Source organism: Penaeus monodon, chromosome 22, assembly GCF_015228065.2.
Source record: "Penaeus monodon isolate SGIC_2016 chromosome 22, NSTDA_Pmon_1, whole genome shotgun sequence".
Lineage (NCBI taxonomy): Eukaryota > Metazoa > Arthropoda > Malacostraca > Decapoda > Penaeidae > Penaeus > Penaeus monodon.
This window is the reverse complement of record NC_051407.1, coordinates 39,744,178-39,744,880: the sequence shown is the minus strand read 5'-3', so window position 1 is coordinate 39,744,880 and position 703 is coordinate 39,744,178. Positions and strand designations below refer to the sequence as shown.

General features: G+C 40.5%; 1 protein-coding gene across 1 annotated transcript in view; it reads right to left on the bottom strand.

Moving 5' to 3' along the window:
* Positions 1–703, bottom strand: part of LOC119587433 (probable G-protein coupled receptor CG31760) — a 44,880-nt gene that overhangs the window by 5,848 nt on the left and 38,329 nt on the right. The gene's annotated exons all lie outside the window — the stretch shown is intronic.

The following is a 703-nucleotide window of genomic DNA, read 5'->3' as shown; positions in this document are numbered from 1 at the left end:
TCCCATACTCACACACATAAATCCACACACACGCACCTTCGCTTCTTATTACCTACGATAACTGACTTCTGTTCTAGAGTAATTTATGAATAGCATTCACTCTTTAACGCAAACATTTCCCCTTTTGTGCGCCCCAAGTTGTAAGAAGCGAGTTATAATTACAATTATGTGAACTGAAGCCATTTTTTTGCCGTTGGTGAAAGGCGAGCTAAATGCACAGCATTCGCGAGATGTAAGGAAAGACATAAATGCTTCTGGCGGATTTCTGACTCTAAGAAACACATTGTGATTCTATGGTAAGGAAATTCCTCATCCAAAAAACATGGGGCATATATGAAAAGGAGATCTTTCATTCTTAAAAAAAAAGTTATCTAGGTGATATAGAAATCTTCTTCATTCTAAGCGAGTTAGAGTAATGCGGAAGTCTTTTCAGAGAGAATCGAACCAACAAACAGAGGCCTCCGACGAAAAAGAAGAGGGTAAGAAACACAATAAAGACGCCATACATAATGGATGCATAATACACAGACTCACACAAAAAACGCTTCCTCGTATTGAATTTCCATCGCCAGCTTTTGTTGCCTAGGAACTTGTCGGGGACTTGTTACCTTTGCTCGGCTCGATACAATGTCAACATTCCGCTGTCAGAGCAGATCTGACGTGTTTATGTACTACTGAAAGGCTCATTGGGGTAGTCGGAGCG